At 39.5% G+C, this 16351-nt stretch overlaps 1 protein-coding gene across 1 annotated transcript in view; it reads right to left on the bottom strand.

Moving 5' to 3' along the window:
- Tbc1d32 (TBC1 domain family member 32) overlaps nucleotides 1-16351 on the bottom strand; it is a 220742-nt gene that overhangs the window by 57627 nt on the left and 146764 nt on the right. The window lies entirely within an intron of this gene.

Here is a 16351-nt window from a genome sequence, read left to right as displayed (position 1 = left end):
AATAAATGTTAAATTCAATGAGAGATTCGGAGAAACATAAAAAGGAAATAGTTAAATAGAATGTAGTCTATTATTATATATGGACCTCCCACTCAGTAAAAAGACAGCAAACAGCTTTTGTATAACAGCCTTTATAAATCTTGAGTCATTATATTGAGCAAAAAGAAAGAGGTACATAGACCATATCCTATATGTTTCTATTTAGGTGAAATGCTAGCACTGGAAGAATAATCTTAGACTAAGCCATGGTTCTCAAGCGAGTGCAGTTTTGCTCCAAGAGGGCATTTGGCAATAGGCATCTCAGTTGTCACAACTGAGAAAGTGGAAGGAGAGATCCACTGGCGCCTGATGGGCAGAGGTTCAGAGATGCTGCTAAAATCCCTACATGACAAAGTACAACACTCTGGCTCCCTCTAGAATCTCACTTTCTAAAATACTAATGGTGTTAAGGCTGGGCTGAGGTTGAGAAATACCAATTTACAGTAATGGAAAAGGACCACCCGTGACTAAGGAAGAAGAAAAAATGACTGTGGGTGAGAGAGAGGCTTGATGTGAGGTCATGAGAAAACATTGTATTTTGTTTGTGGTTATATAGTGGTTATATACCTAGAGATACTTGTCAAATTTCGAAGTATTTTCTTTAAAAGAGTGCATTTTATCATATATAAAAATTATATATCATGTGTACGTGAATGTTTACAGATAATTAAAAGCCAATGACTAAGCAAATTGAATGCCACTCAAACATTAGTAGCTCTAGGTCACAATGTAATGTAACATTGATAGTGGAACTGACTAATCTTTTATTAAAGGAACACGCTTATATTGAATTTTCACTTATGAGAATGTAAAGGAAGCCAGAAGCGAAAGCTCATGCCAATAATCCCAGTGTTCCAAGGATTGGCAGCTAAGAAGTAACTGAGGATGTATCTTTCACTCATGGTCAGCTTTGGACCCTATCTCCTGTTTCCCTGGTAATAACCAGAAAGTTAAACATCACAGTGGCACTTTCTTAAAAACTGGAGATATACAGGCCTTACTGAAGCCCACTAAGGAAAAGCTACCCCTTCCTGGTCAAAAGAATAGAATTTGAGTTCTACTTCTGACCTGCATGGAGACATGATATTCCAATCTGCTGAAAGATAAGAATGTTAAAGAGCATTGCCACCTCCTTTGAAAGCTAATCCATCTGGACCTGTCAATCTGCTGATTTACCTGAAGCTGTGCTACAGAGGTGGGAGGAATAATTATCCCCTTAAGAAGATAATGTACCTTTCCTTCCCAGAGGCCCCTCTCCCAAGTTTACAGGGCTTCTGTTAAATAGCACTGCAAAGTCTGTCAGTTTTTCTGAGTCTTGACTCAAAAGCTTAGTTTTCCTTCTCATTTCTCTATCTCTTTTTTCAGGTACTCGCCAGCAGCCTCTGCATGCTTTCTTTACCACTCTGTGCTTTCTCAGTCTTTCCTGAAGTCGCCAAGCTTCCGCCATGCAGCTACCTGCTGACCTCCATTGCTGAATGTGTTGCACTGATTAGACCCTAACTTCCTTTCTCTTTCCCATCTCCCTCCTCCAGGCTGCTGCCAAGATATAAAGGTTGCCTGGTCTGTAGTTTTGCTCCCAAACTTCAATAAATTTGTTCTTGAGCTTCCTTAAGAATTCAGAGCCGGGACCCTGCATACTGCCTCTCTCTTCTTGTCCCACCCAGCTTGCATCCAGAACCCTTCTTCCTTCTGCCCCCTTTCCTCTTTGGGCACATAACACCATCCAGCTCAGTCTGTCTGGCCCTGGGGGCAAATCCTCAGGGCAAGTAGGCAGACGAGACTTCCTTTGTCTCTCCAGCCTGCCTGCATCAAGCAAGGTAAGGCCTTTGTTTACAAACTACCCAACCTGCATGGAGATCTGATCTAGGCACCAGGAGAGACAGCAGCGGGGTGAGTTTGTGACCTGACTGGCGGCAGTGGAAGCAGCCCTGGACAGGGAACTTTGAAGTTCCTCATCCCCCACCCTATACTCCCTGGGTTCCCTGCAGGGGCTCTACACCCTGCATACTGCCTCTCTCTTCTTGTCCCACCCAGTTTGCATCCAGAACCCTTCTTCCTTCTGCCCCCTTTCCTCTTTGGGCACATAACACCATCCAGCTCAGTCTGTCTGGCGCTGGGGGCAAATCCTCAGGGCAACTAGGCAGGCGAGACTTCCTTTGTTTCTCCAGCTTGCCTGCACCAAGCAAGGTAAGGCCTTTGTTTACAAACTACCCAACCTGCACGGAGATCTGATCTAGGAACCAGGAGAGACAGCAGCGGGGTGAGTTTGTGACCTGACTGGCGGCGGCGGAAGCAGCCCTGGACAGGGAACTCTGAAGTTCCTCATCCCCCACCCTATACTCCCTGGGCTCCCTGCAGGGGCTCTACACCCGGCATACTGCCTCTCTCTTCTTGTCCCACCCAGCTTGCATCCAGAACCCTTCTTCCTTCTGCCCCCTTTCCTCTTTGGGCACATAACACCATCCAGCTCAGTCTGTCTGGCGCTGGGGGCAAATCCTCAGGGCAAGTAGGCAGGCGAGACTTCCTTTGGTTCACTGGCCTGCCTGCACCAAGTAAGGTAAGGCCTTTGTTTACGAACTACCCAACCTGCACGGAGATCTGATCTTGGCACCAGGAGAGCCATCAGTGGGAGAGCTAATCTGGGTACCAGGAGAGCCGTCTTTGGGCACGGAGATCTGATATTGCTACCAGGAGAGACATCACTGGAGCACCAGGAGAGCTATCACTGCAGGGTGCCATCACTGGGAAAGTACATCAGTAGGCAAGGAGACCTGATCCTGTAAAAGAAGATCCATAGAGGAGCATTCGGAGAAAGAGATGGGCAGGCGCCAATGCAAGAATTCACCCAACAATCTGAAAAACTATATGAAACCACCAGAACCCAGCGACCTCACAACAGGAGGACATGAACACCTTAATCATGAAGAAGTAGATAAAATTGACTTTATGAAAGTGATTGACGCCCTTAAACAGCATGTAAAAAATGCCCTCATAGAAATGGATGAGAAGTATAACAGAAAGTTTGAAGAATTGAGTAAATCAGTGAATGATACCCTGGGAAACCAAGGAAAAACAATCAAACAAATAATGGAAACAGTTCAAGACTTAAAAACTGAAATGGAGGCAAAGAAGAAAACACAAACAGAAGGCCAGCTGGACAGGGAAAATCTAGGTAAACGAATAGAGACTACAGAAACAAGCATAACCAACAGAATACAAGAGATAGAAGAAAGAATCTCAGATTCTGAAGATACCATAGAGAAAATAAACACGCTGATCAAAGAAAACAGCAAGGCCAACAAATTCTCATCACAAAACATTCAGGAAATATGGGACACAATAAAAAGACCAAACCTAAGAATAATAGGAATAGAAGAAGGAGAAGAAGCGCAGCTCAACGGTCCAGAAAATATATTTAATAAAATTATAGAAGAAAACTTTCCCAACCTAAAGAAAGATATACCTATGAAGGTTCAAGAAGCATACAGAACACCGAATAGGCTGGATCAAAAAAAAACATCCTCTCGCCATATAATAATCAAAACACAAAGCATACAGAATAAAGAAAGAATACTAAGAACAGCAAAGGAAAAAGGCCAAGTTACTTATAAAGGTAAACCTATCAGACTTACACCTGACTTCTCTATGGAAACCATGAAAGCCAGAAGGTCCTGGATAGATGTACTGCAGAAACTAAGAGACCATGGATGCAAGCCCAGACTACTATACCCAGCCAAGCTTTCGTTCACTATAAATGGAGAAAACAAAATTTTCCAGGATAAAAACAAATTTAAACAATACGTAGCCACAAATCCAGCCTTACAGAAAGTAATAGAAGGAAAATCACTAATCAAGGAGTCCAACAATGACCACAATAACTCAGACATCTAGAAACCCTTTACCAGCACATCTCAAAGAAGGGAAACACACAAAATCTACTACTAAAAAAAATGACCGGAGTTAACAACCACTGGTCATTAATATCACTTAATGTCAATGGACTCAACTCACCTATAAAAAGGCACAGACTAAGAGATTGGATACGAAAACAGGATCCAACATTCTGCTGTTTACAAGAAACACACCTCAACCACAAAGACAGGCACCTACTCAGAGTAAAGGGCTGGGATAAGGCTTATCAAGTAAATGGACCTAGGAAACAAGCAGGTGTGGCCATACTAATTTCTAACAAAGTTGACTTCAAACTTAAATCAATCAGAAGAGATGGAGAGGGACATTTTCTACTCATAACAGGAACAATTCATCAGGATGAAATCTCAACCCTGAATATCTATGCCCCTAATATAAAAGCACCCACGTACGTAAAAGAAACATTGTTAAAACTCAAGGCAGCCATCAAACCGCACACATTAATAGTAGGAGACTTTAATACTCCTCTCTCACCAATGGACAGGTCAATCAGACAGAAACCTAACAGAGAAATAAGAGAATTAATGGAGGTAATGAATCAAATGGACTTAACAGACATCTATAGAATATTCCACCCAAATAGGAAAGAATATACCTTCTTCTCTGCAGCTCATGGAACCTTCTCAAAAATCGACCACATACTCGGTAACAAAGCAAACATTCACAGTTACAAAAAAATATTAATAACCACCTGTATCTTATCAGATCACCATGGATTAAAGCTAGAATTCAGCAACAATGCTACCCCCAGAAAGCCTACAAACTCATGGAAACTGAATAGTCAACTACTGAACCATACCTGGATTAAGGAAGAAATAAAGAAAGAAATTAAAGTCTTCCTTGAAGACAATGAAAATAAAGAAAAAACATACTCAAACCTATGGGACACTATGAAAGCAGTCCTGAGAGGAAAGTTCATAGCACTAACTGCCCACTTAAAGAAAACAGAGAAAGCACACATTGGAGACTTAACAGCCCACCTGAAAGCTCTAGAAAAAAAAGAAGCAGACTCACCTAGAAGGGGTAGAAGACTGGAAATAATCAAACTGAGGGCTGAAATCAACAAAATAGAGACACAGAAAACAATTGAAAGAATCAATAAATCAAAAAGCTGGTTCCTGGAGAAAATCAACAAGATTGATAAACCCCTATCCAAACTAATCAAACGGCAGAGAGAGAATTTGCAAATTAATAAGATCAGAAATGAAAAGGGAGACATAACCACAGACACAGAGGAAATTCAGAGAATCATTAGATCTTACTACAAAAGCCTGTATGCCACAAAACTGGAAAATGTAAAAGAAATGGACACTTTTTTAGATAAATACCATATACCAAAGTTAAACCAGGACCAGGTGAACAACCTAAATAGACCTGTTAGTCGTGAAGAATTAGAAGCAGTTATCAAAAACCTCCCTTCCAAAAAAAGTCCAGGACCAGATGGTTTCAATGCGGAATTCTACCAGAACTTCCAAGAAGACCTAATACCTATACTCCTTAAGGTATTTCACAATATAGAAACAGAAGAGTCATTGCCAAATTCCTTTTCTGAAGCTACAGTAACTCTGATACCAAAACCACACAAAGACCCAACCAAGAAAGAAAATTACAGGCCAATCTCACTCATGAACATCGATGCAAAAATCCTCAACAAAATTCTGGCAAACCGAATCCAAGAACACATTAGAAAAATTATCCATTATGATCAAGTAGGCTTCATACCAGAGATGCAGGGCTGATTTAACATACGCAAATCTATCAATGTAATCCATCATATAAATAAACTGAAAGAAAAAAACCATATGATCGTTTCATTAGACGCTGAAAAAGCATTTGACAAAATTCAACATCCCTTTATGATAAAAGTCTTGGAGAGATTAGGGATACAAGGGTCATACCTAAATTTAATTAAAGCTATATACAGCAAGCCGACAGCTAATATCAAATTAAATGGAGAGAAACTTAAAGCCATCCCACTAAAATCAGGAACACGCCAAGGCTGTCCACTCTCTCCATACCTCTTCAATATAGTTCTCGAAGTTTTAGCAATAGCAATAAGACAACATAAGGGGATAAAGGGGATTCAAATTGGAAAGGAAGAAGTTAAACTTGCATTATCTGCAGATGATATGATAGTGTACATGAGCGACCCCAAAAACTCCACCAAAGAACTCCTACAGCTGATAAACGCCTTTAGTAATGTGGCAGGATACAAGATCAACTCCAAAAAATCAGTCGCCCTCTTATACACAAAGGATATGGAAGCAGAGAGGGAAATAAGAGAATCATCACCTTTCACTATAGCCACAAAAAGCATAAACTATCTTGGGGTAACTCTAACCAAGGAAGTGAAAGATCTATTTGACAAGAACTTTAAGGCATTGAAGAAAGAAATTGAAGAGGATACCAGAAAATGGAAGGATCTCCCTTGCTCCTGGATTGGGAGGATCAACATAGTAAAAATGGCAATTCTACCAAGGGCAATTTATAGATTCAATGCAATCCCCATTAAAATCCCATCAAAATTCTTCACAGATCTTGAAAGGACAATAATCAACTTTATATGGAGAAACAAAAAACCCAGGATAGCCAAAACAATCTTATATATAAAGGAACTTCTGGAGGCATTACCATCCCTGACTTCAAACTCTATTACAGAGCTACAGTAATGAAAACAGCATGGTACTGGCACAAAAACAGAGCAGTCGACCAATGGAATCGTATAGAAGACCCGGATTTTAACCCACAAACCTATGAACAACTAATTTTCGATAAAGGAGCTAAAAGTATACAATGGAAGAAAGAAAGCATCTTCAACAAATGGTGCTGGCACAATTGGATGTCAACCTGTAGAAGAATGAAAATAGACCCATATCTATCACCATGCACAAAACTCAAGTCCAAATGGATCAAAGACCTCAATATCAATCTGAACACACTGAACCTGATAGAAGAGAAAATCGGAAGTACCCTACAACATATGGGCACAGGAGATCGCTTCCTATGTATAACCCCAGCAGCACAGACATTAAGGGCAACATTGAATAAATGGGACCTGAAACTGAGAAGCTTCTGTAAAGCAAAGGACACTGTCATTAAGACAAAAAGGCAGCCTACTGACTGGGAGAAGATCTTCACCAACCCCGCTACAGACAAAGGTCTGATCTCCAAAATATATAAAGAACTCAAGAAACTAGACTTTAAAAGGATAATTAACCCAATTAAAAAATGGGGCACTGAACTGAACAGAGAATTCTCATCAGAAGAAGTTAAAATGGCCAAAAGATACTTAAGGTCATGCTCAACCTCCTTAGCGATCAGAGAAATGCAAATCAAAACAACTTTGAGATATCATCTTACACCTGTCAGAATGGCTAAAATCAAAAACACCAAGGATAGCCTTTGCTGGAGAGGTTGTGGAGAAAGGGGTACCCTCATCCATTGCTGGTGGGACTGCAAACTTGTGCAACCACTTTGGAAATCAGTGTGGCGGTTTCTCAGAAAAATTGGGATCAACCTACCCCTGGACCCAGCAATAGCACTCTTGGGAATATACCCAAGAGATGCCCTAGCATATGACAAAAGCATTTGTCCAACTATGTTCATAGCAGCATTATTTGTAATAACCAGAACCTGGAAGCAACCTAGATGCCCTTCAATAGAAGAATGGATGAAGAAAGTGTGGAATATATATACATTAGAGTACTACTCTGCAGTAAAAAACAATGACTTCTCGAATTTTGCATGCAAATGGATGGAAATAGGAAATACGATCCTGAGTGAGGTAACCCAGACCCAAAAAGAAGATCATGGGATGTACTCACTCATAATTGGTTTCTAGCCATGGATAGGGGCCACTGAGTCTATAATTTGTGATCCTAAAGAAGCTAAACAAGAGGGTAAACCCAAGGAAAAACATATAGATATCCTCCCAGCTATGGGAAATAGACAAGATTGATGGGCAAAAAATGGGAATCTTGGGGGGTGGGGTGGGATGGGGATGAGGGGAGATGGGGAGAGAAAAGTGTGAAGGAGAGGATGAGGGGAACTGGGGGAATCGGGGTGATTGGGGGTAAAGGAAGGTTGGATGGGGGAGCAGGGAAACTCATACCTTAGTTAAGGGAGCCACCTAAGGGTTGGCAAGAGACTTGAACCTGGAATGGCTACCAGAAGCCCAGGGCAATGTCCCCAGTTAGTTCATTGGGGCACCTGAGGATAGGGAACCTGAAATGAAACTATCCTATAATCATACTGATGAATATCTTGCATATCGCCATAGAACCTTCATCTAGCGATGGATGGAGATAGAGACAGAGACCCACACTGGAGCACCGGACTGAGCTCCCAAGGTTATAATGAGGAGCAGAAGGAGAGAGAACATGAACAAGGAAGTCAGGACCATGAGGGGTGCACCCAACCACTGAGACAGGGGGGCCGATCTATTGGGAGCTCACCAAGGCCAGCTGGACTGCTACTGGAAAAAACATGGGATAAAACCGGACTCTCTGAATGTGGTGGACAATGAGAGCTGACGAGAGGCCAAGGAGAATGGCACAGGAACTTTCATCTGGCGATGGATCGAGAGAGAGACAGAGACCCAATTTGGATCAACCGTCTGAGCTCTTAAGGTCCAAATGAGGAGCAGAAGGAGGGAGAACATGAGCAAGGAAATCAGGACCACGAGGGGTGCACCCACCCACTGTGACAGTGGAACTGATCTATTGGGAGCTCTCCAAGGCCAGCTGGACTGGGACTGAATAAGCATGGGTTGAAACTGGACTCTCTGAACAAGGCGGACAATGAAGGCTGATGAGAAGCCAAGGACAATGGCACTAGGTTTCGATCCTAATACATGAACTGGCTTTGTGGGAGCGTAGCCTGTTTGGATGCTCACCTTCCTGGACCTAGATAGAAGTGGGAGGACCTTGGTCTTCATGTAGAGCAGGGAATTTGGACTGCTCTTCAGTATCGAGAGGGAGGGGGAGTGGACTAGGGGGAGGAGAAGTGGAGTGGGGTTAGGGGGAGGGGAGCGGGGGGAGGGGGCAATATGTGGGAGGAGGGGGAGGGAAATGGGAAACGGGGAGCAGTTGGAAATTTTAAGTAAAAAAGAATAAAAAAAAAAGGAAAAAAAATATATTTTTTCATACAATAAAAAAAAAAAAAAAAAAAGAATTCAGAGCCGGGCGGTGGTGGCGCACGCCTTTAATCCCAGCACTCGGGAGGCAGAGGCAGGCGGATCTCTGTGAGTTCGAGACCAGCCTGGTCTACAAGAGCTAGTTTCAGGACAGGCTCCAAAACCACAGAGAAACCCTGTCTCGAAAAACCAAAAAAAAAAAAAGAAGAAGAAGAAGAAGAATTGAAATTCAATAATTAACAAATAAGACTAAGAACCTAAAAGGGAACCCCGATTTCCTTGGCAACACCCATACTTCTGAGGCTGGTAGGGTTGGCCCAGGTTCAAGGCCATCCTAGAATACACAGTAATTCTCAAGACAAACAAACAAAAAAACAAAACTCCAGTAGCACCAAGGAAATCCTTAATTATTAAATAACAGTAAATTATGTTTTCATTCCCAGCACCCACAGCTGTCCCTCCAGCCATAAATAAATAAATAAATAAATAATGTTTTCACAAATACATTTTCTCTATCTCTTTTCAACAATTTACTTTTTAAGGCAGTGAGTTTTACATGGCATGGGCTGGTCTCAGTCCTGATCTGCTTTACCTATACCTTCAAGTACTGAGATTAGAAGACTGGGCTACTGTAGTGGTTTGAGTGACAGTGTCCTCCATAGGCACAGATGTCAGGATACTTGGTCTGGGTTACTGGCACTATTTGGGAAGGTTTAGGAGGTATGCCCTTGTAGTTGGGGAGTGTGGCACTGTGAGCGGACTTACAGGGTTTAAAAGACTCCTGCCATTCTCCATGCACTCTGCTTCCTTCCTGTGATTTAAGACATGAACATTCAGCATGTTGCTTTAGCTGCCATGGTTGCCCCCTCCCTGCCATGACAGACCCTTTACCTCTGGAACCATAAATCCTTCCTTGTCATGGTGTTTTATCACAGCAATAGAAAACCTAACTAGCTTAAGAAATTTGATAGGACATTTTTATAATTTTGGCTGATTTTTTGGTACAATACAAGGGCCTGAAAAAAATTAATCTTAAAACAATATATACATATATACAAATGTATGTATGTATATATGTATATATTCTAAGTCGCTCAATATAAAAATTCCAATATTGACTTATACCATTTTAATAGCAGACAATTCTATATAATTCTAATGCTATAATATTTCTAGAAACTGATTATCATAAATAGTAACTTGGTTGTTATAATTTAGCCCTGATAAAATCACCACAAAAACCTACCATTTTCTTTATCCAAAAATTAGTTTGGTATAGCTTACAAGATAGAAAAGGGGATGTGCCTCCTCTCTATACTTCTTTAGACCAATAGAGAATGGCATGACTCTCCTCTCTATGCTTCTCAGACCAATAGAGGAAGCACATGTCCCTCTGCTCTATGCTTTGGATTAATATAATTCACAGGTACCTATGGAAAACTAGAAAAGAATAAAAACATTTAATTTACTTCTAACTCTCACTGAAGAAGATGCAAAAGCAAAAAAAAAGAAAAGAGAAATAAAAAGTTCACAGTCTAATATACACCACTGACAAATGACATTGTTTCCTCTCTAAACTCCAGAGGTAGGTACAGTGAAGAGTAGAATTTTTCAGTTTTAGTAATTGGGTATATTATAGATTTACCTAAAATATAATTAAAAGATTATATTTATCATATAAGGTTACAGATAATGGAGAAAAACAGACTTTATCATACAAAAAATTAAAAATATAAAAAACATAAGCTTAATATAAATACAAAAAAACCCTATTGTTTACTCAGGAAACAAGCCTTCTTTTAATTTCAGTATATCATGAATCTCTATGGACAAAAATATAAAATACTATGGAAGGAATAGAAATATCAAGGTAACTACCAACAGGATTTCCTGTCTACTTCATACAGCCAGAATTGAATCATGAAACTTATTTGTAGAGTTATTGATTTCATTTGTATTTCTATTCCTTTCCTTCTAGTCACATCAACATGGTCACTATTTTATATTATCCTTATTATTGCAAGCAAGAGAAAGCACTAGAAGAGTCTCCAAGAAGCACAGGGGATACAGACATTTACCCAACTCTAAGTCTGGAAGTTATAAACAACGTTTCCTCTTCCAGGATCATATTAGAATTATTCAAACAAGTTTCATCACAGCATTTTCATAAATGTGTATAACATACTGTGGTGGTTTGAATCAAGATGCCCCCCATAGGCTCATAGAGTGGCACTATTAGGAGGTGTGACCTTGTTAGAGTGCGTGTGACCTTTTGGAGGAAGTGTGTCACTGAAGATGGACTTTGATGTTTCAGAAGCTCAAACCAGGCCCAGTCTCTCTCTTCCTGTTGCCTGCCAATGGGGATGTGGAACTCTCAGCTACTTCTCCCGTACCATTTCTGCCTGCCACCATGCTTCCTGCCATGATGATAATGGATAAATCTCTGAGAATGTAAAACAGCCCCAATTCAATGTTTTCTTTTATAACAGTTGCCACGGTGATGATGTCTGTCTACAGAAAAAGAACAATGACAAAAACAGAAGTTGGTACAAGGGATTGGGGTATTGCTCTGATAGCCCTGACCATGTTTCTTGGTGGATTGTGTACTTTGGGATTTGGGATCAGGAAAGGAGTCGAACACTTGGAGTAGAGCTTTATGAGCCATCCTAATAGGAACATGGAAGACAGTGGTGCTGAGAGCAATGGAGATTGTGATGGCTGGCTCAAGAGGTTCCAGAAACAAACACTAATAAGTGGCCTAGCGACTGTTCTTACAGTATTTTTTTTTTTGGGGGGGGGGGGCTGCTTTTGGCCCTTGTCCAAAAACAATCTGCCTGAGGCTAAACTGAAGTGTTTTGGATTTAATGGCATTGGCAGAGGACATTTCAAAACACAGGCTAGGACTGACAATGTTGTATAGTGCATTGTTTTTAGTGGTCAAATTTATGCAGATTGAAAAAGAGCAAGCTAGACAACTAAAAATATGAAATGTATTGTTTAAGGAGGAAAAATCACTAGGAAGTGTAATGAAATTAAGTCCAGTGCTCGAGGAGATAAAGAGTTTATAGAAAAGTTTGATCCTAAAGGGAATAAAGGAAGTGGTGAACTCAGGCCAAGACCCCACCCAGCTAAGCTTCCATCTTCTGAAAAGGAATTAAAAGCTTAGGACAGGGCATGATGTCACATCACTTTAATTCCTCAGGATTAAAGCATTTGGGAGGCAACGGCAGATGGATCTCTGAGTCTGAAGTCTGTACACTCTGGTGTACAGAGTGAGATCCAGGATAGCCAAGCTTAGGCAGTGAAAAAAACAAAACAAAACAAAACAAAAAAACAAAACAAAAAAAAAACAGAAAGCTGATGCAGATATAATCAAAAAAGCATGCTATGTTCCAGACCCAGTAAGCAGCAGAACTTGGCAGCTTCAGTCACCTGGTTCTAACTTTACAGTCAAAGATGCAAGAAAAGGGTTTGAAATCTCCCTTCACTGCTAAGGAAAGTGCTGAGGCCAGGCATGTGTCAGGAATGTCCCTGCATGGACGCCCAGAGAAAACACTGGATGGAGCTATAATGGTGAAACCCTGAATTGCCATGGAGACCCCGAGATACTGTAGATGCCAGAGTTGTGAGATATTTGACTAGCAGAGCTGCTAACAGGGAATGGAACTAGCTCAAGAAAGTGTGTAGCAGTCACCAAAAACTAAAAGGAGCTGGATATCTTAGGAGCATTTAGAGCCAGGCGGAACATTCCTTTAATCCTAGAACTTGGGAGGCAGAGGAAGCCGGATCTCTGTGAGTTAAGATCAGCCTGGTCTAAAAGAGCTAGTTCCAGGACAGCTAGAACTGTTACACAGAGAAACCATGTCTCAAAAGACAAACAAAACAAAAAAGTGTTTTGACATCAGACATGGAGATGGAGAATTTGAAGGATGCCCAGATGGTTTTCAGTCTTCATTTGGTCCAATATTTCCTCACTACGTTTCCTTTGCTCATTTTGAAATTTGGTGCTACTGTGTTTTCTGTGTCATTGTATGTTGGAAGTATGTGATCTGTTTTTCAATTTTGATATTTACCGGGGATTACAGTTAAGAGACTGCTATGAATCTCAGAAGAGCCTTTGGAATTTTAAACAGTGATGAGACTTATATATGGGACTTTTGATGTAGGACTGAATGTATTTTTGCATTATGATATGGCTACAAGCCTATGGGGGCCGAGGAGTGGAATGTGGTTGTTTGAATACAAATGGCCCCATAAGCTCTTAAATTTGAATGCTTGGTTACCAGGGAGTGGCACTATTTGGAGGTGTGACCTTGTTGGAGTATGTCACTGGGGCTTGGGCTTAGGGGTTTCAAAGGCTCAAGCTAAGCTTCCTCTCTTCTTGCTACCACCTGATCTGGATGCAGAACTCTCAGCTACATCTCCAGCACAATGACTGTCTATATGCTTCATGCTTCCCGCAATTATGATAATAAACTAAACCTCTGAAACTGTAAGCCAGCCCGAATTAAATATTTTCTTTTATGAGTTGCCATGGTCACAGTGTCCCTTCACAGCAATAGAACACTGACTAAAACATGTACTTTGTTTATATTAATTTCATTAGCTTCTCTGGTCCCAATAATTTCCTTTCTCTTCCAAATTTATCTCCGTTTTATTTTGCTTTCTTTTTAATATAGGTTCCATGCATGAGGTATTTGTGACATTTGTCACAATGTAACAAATATGTGACATTTGTCATTTTTAATCTAATTTACTTCAATTAACAGTATGATCTCCAGCTCTATCTGCTTCATTGTAAACAACATCTAATGTTTTCTTAGTCTTTGTTAAGCAACTGCATGTCCTAAAGACAGAACAATTTCAAACACAGTATTCCTCTTCTTCAATTTATCACTTCAGTTTTCTATACTTGTTGGCTAAAGATTTACTGGAGGAGATATTAGCAAAGTTTTGAAAAATAAGAAATCTATTTTTATTATTTTACTCAACAAAAGTAGCATATTATCTATTTTAATTGATATGAGATATTTATGTTCAAATTTCAAGGGACAAGCATATGCAAATTAAGCCTTATTCCTCAAAAGAAAATGAGCATTTTACAGTTTAAACTAGCTATTTTAATAGTCTCTTCACTTAGTGAGCTGATGTCAAATAAGAGTCAGTACTTTATCTGTAAATCATAAATCTGAAGTCCAAGAATAAAAGTAACAAAGAAATAAAAAAGAATGAGAACATGTCTTATTTTACAAAAAGGACTAGATAAGAATTTTGAGAAAAGGAAGAATATATTGCTAAATATATTTATATACTTAGGTGTGCAAGACAGACTTCAGAAAACTTCTCTAACAAGAATAACTAATTTCCACCATCATGTCGCATGGCATTATATTCACGCCATACTGTCCGTGAGAACTCAAGTTTATGGCCCATACATTACCAGTTTCTGCTGTTCTTGTTGTTCATAGAGTTGGTAACTATACATTTTGTATAAGTCACCAGACTAACCATTATCGCAAGGTAATCTAGTCATTTGTTGCTTAAGTACTATCCATTACTCAGTTAAAACATTTCTGCAAAGTTGGTCATGGTAGTATGCACTTGTAATTCCAGCACTGGGGAGAATGAGATAAGACCTTGAATTTAAGGTCAGCCTGGGATACACAGCAGGACACATTCTAAAACACTCAAAATAAACAATGCGAATCAAGACCTTTTTCCTCTACTAACAAATGAAAATCACAACGAATTCTGTTATTTTATAGAATTAATATATACTAATAGTGGCGGGGACCAGAAATATCAGCACTTCAGGTGGAAGCACCAGAGACAGGAGTTCAAGGTCATCCTTGGCCACATAATAAGTGTGAGAGCTTCATGCAACTCTATTTCAAAAAATCCTATTCTTTTCCATAATATATAATTCACGTTATCTGAGAATTACACTTAATAGTCTTGTCATAATGTGCCAAAGCAATGCAGATAACATACATGTAGTATGGCAGGAAACATGTGTTCACCTAAGACATGGAATGGTTCCTGAAGACAACATTCAGAACTTAAAGGTTCAAGCATTTGTGCTGAATTTATTCAGAACTCAAAACTTATATGCCGACAAGTTGGGTCTGGAATTCACTTATATTTTGTATTCTGCACTCTGTCCTTGTATCATTTAAATTTTTAGTTTAAAAAAGTAATTTCATGATAGGCAAAATTAAGAGATACTGTCATTTACAGTTATGGGTTATAACCTGAGCCATTTTCTTACATGGGAAGATAACAGAAGAATTTATATGTATTTTAATATTATCTGGCACATTGCATTAAAGAATGGTTATCAATAAGGAACTTATTCTTTAAGTGGTAGTAAGAGAATGCTTTGCTAGACAGAAAATCAATTTCCCATCGGAAGACTAGAAATACGATGGAAGAAGCAGTAAACAGAACAGTGGTGCTACAAAAGGCTAAATAATTTACAGTGAAAGGTTGGACATTTTGAGATTTTTTTTCTAATTCTGAAAAAAATGGAATAAGGGGTAGCAAAGCATACATTTTTGTGTCATTAGAAATGACAGTGACATTTGGTAGATGAAACAGGAAGTGTAATAAAGTACCTAACTCAAATAAGAAGTATACAGAAGTCTCCTACAAGGAGCTTTCAACTACAAAGCTATGTGTATTGTGGATGTTTAGTTGGATTTGAGGTTATTGCAGCTGAGAGCAAGAATTTCTAAAGTCACATTAATTTGTAAATAATTTCTAGGGTCTAATGACAAAAGTGAGAAATAATATATTTTATGTTGGTAAAATAAAAGGATATGAAATCTCATGTTCATTCTTCTAGTCATTGTATTTATTGCATACCACCTGTTTTACTTAGATTTTTGATGCTGTGGTAAAACATCAAAAGGAATACAGAAGTTTTAGTTCAAGACTGCTGGTTTTATCACTTTGAGGCTATGAATGGATATGTCCATAAATATACTAAAAAATTAATATGTTCATAAATATACTAAAAAAGATGACAAATCCATGAATTGTCTACTTTAAATGGGTACATTACATGGCATATTAATTATATCTCAATATAGCTACTAATGAGAGTGAAAATATCTGCATGATTAATCCAGAGTATGAAGGATAATTACTCTCAGAACAGAGACGAAAGGCAATGAAGGGAAAGAGCAGGGAAGAAGTGCATGCGTTCACACAGGTGGTTTACTCTAGCTGTCACTCTACTTAGGAGCA

Source organism: Chionomys nivalis, chromosome 2 (assembly GCF_950005125.1).
Source record: "Chionomys nivalis chromosome 2, mChiNiv1.1, whole genome shotgun sequence".
Taxonomy (NCBI): domain Eukaryota; kingdom Metazoa; phylum Chordata; class Mammalia; order Rodentia; family Cricetidae; genus Chionomys; species Chionomys nivalis.
Note: the sequence above shows the minus strand (reverse complement) of the source record. Positions and strands in the feature narration are given on the sequence as shown.